Source organism: Mauremys mutica, chromosome 11, assembly GCF_020497125.1.
Source record: "Mauremys mutica isolate MM-2020 ecotype Southern chromosome 11, ASM2049712v1, whole genome shotgun sequence".
NCBI lineage: Eukaryota > Metazoa > Chordata > Testudines > Geoemydidae > Mauremys > Mauremys mutica.
The window spans coordinates 14,777,015-14,778,415 of NC_059082.1; the positions used below are offsets into that span (position 1 = coordinate 14,777,015).

The following is a 1,401-nucleotide window of genomic DNA, read 5'->3' on the forward strand; positions in this document are numbered from 1 at the left end:
AACAATCCAAGCTCCATCATGGAAGGCTTTATTGCTAGGTTTAGTTTCTTTTGCATCTGCTTCCACCAGGTCAAAGTATACTCTTACCCCTTTCGACCCAAGCGGTTAGCCAAAATCCAGGGCTTGAGGATTGTTTCAGTTAGGAGGAGAAATTGATGATGGAGCCGTGTAGTTCTTTGATGCAATCCTATTTAATTACCAAGAATATACAAAGTCAGGTTTCTGTTTCTCTGAACTCAGGAGGACTGGAACAACAGTTTGCTCACAGTTGGGTTTTTTTCTGTCCTGGAGGCACTGCAATACCAGGTCAATGCATGGGGTGGACAGAGCAGGCTCCTATTCCAGCCCCCTGTTTCAAAAATCAATTTAATATACAGTCCTCAAATAAAGGACATATCAAATATTAAACTGATAAGAACAGATCCAAGACCCCTTCAGCCAGCACTCAGGCCCAAAAGCTCTCTAGGCTTTTACTCAGGGCCACAGCCTCCATTCTTTTTCTGCTCTCTTCTTGGCTTTCTGCTCCTTCTCTCTCTCTCTGTTTCTCTGCTGTTTCCCTGCTTCTTCCATCTCATACATACAGACACACTGCTCCAATTCAATCAGTCCCCTTCCCCTTTGTTTATCAGATCATAGTTGACCTCTCCTTGGGCCACATGGCTAACGTCTACTCCAACCTTGCACGAGGCTTTCAGCTTTGTTTTGCGTGGCGGTCCTTGTAGTTTCAGCCATTTATTCCATCAAGGAGCTCCAGTGCTTGTACACTTATCCTGAGTGAAAAGCGGCTGTTACACCCACCAGTTTCAATGAAGTTTAATCCAACTCATAACAATACCATAAACTTCCCCCACTCTCCAATTAAGGTTCTGAAACACCAGCCCCCATACCCTGATGCTTCTGCCTGGAAGGGCTTTCCTCTCCCACTCCCAGAACTGAGTGGGGTCTCTTCTTGATAAAAACAAAGTTCCTCTAGAAAGGAACGGAGCCAAGGCATCCAGACATGATCTGGAATATTTCAATGGCCTCTTTCAGTATGTAGTAAAGCTCAGTGCATTGTGGATTCTTCTCTTCCCAGGGGTGACCCAGTACCAGCTTTCTAGGCATTTTGGTTCTAGGCACTTCTAGTCTACTCAGTGCTGGTTACTCCTCAGCTGAAGTAGTGTGTCCAGTTTTGGTCACCAGTGTATAGCAAGGATGGAGAGAAACTGGAAAGGATCCAGAGGTGAGCAACAAAGATGATCAAAGGGATAGAATTCAAGCCATATAAGCAAAGGCTGAAGGGATTGAGAATGTTTAGTTTGGAAAAGAGCAGATTAAGGAGGGATGTGATCGCAGTCTTCAGATACCTGAAATGCTGCCATAAAAAGATGGAGAAAAGTTGTTCTCTTTTGCCACAGAGAG

At 44.7% G+C, this 1,401-nt stretch overlaps 1 non-coding gene across 1 annotated transcript; it reads right to left on the minus strand.

The window, feature by feature from the left end:
* Positions 1-270: 270 nt before the first annotated feature.
* Positions 271-462, minus strand: LOC123344772. The gene has a single exon (XR_006572653.1). It is a non-coding gene; the product is annotated as a U2 spliceosomal RNA (small nuclear RNA).
* Positions 463-1,401: the final 939 nt, after the last annotated feature.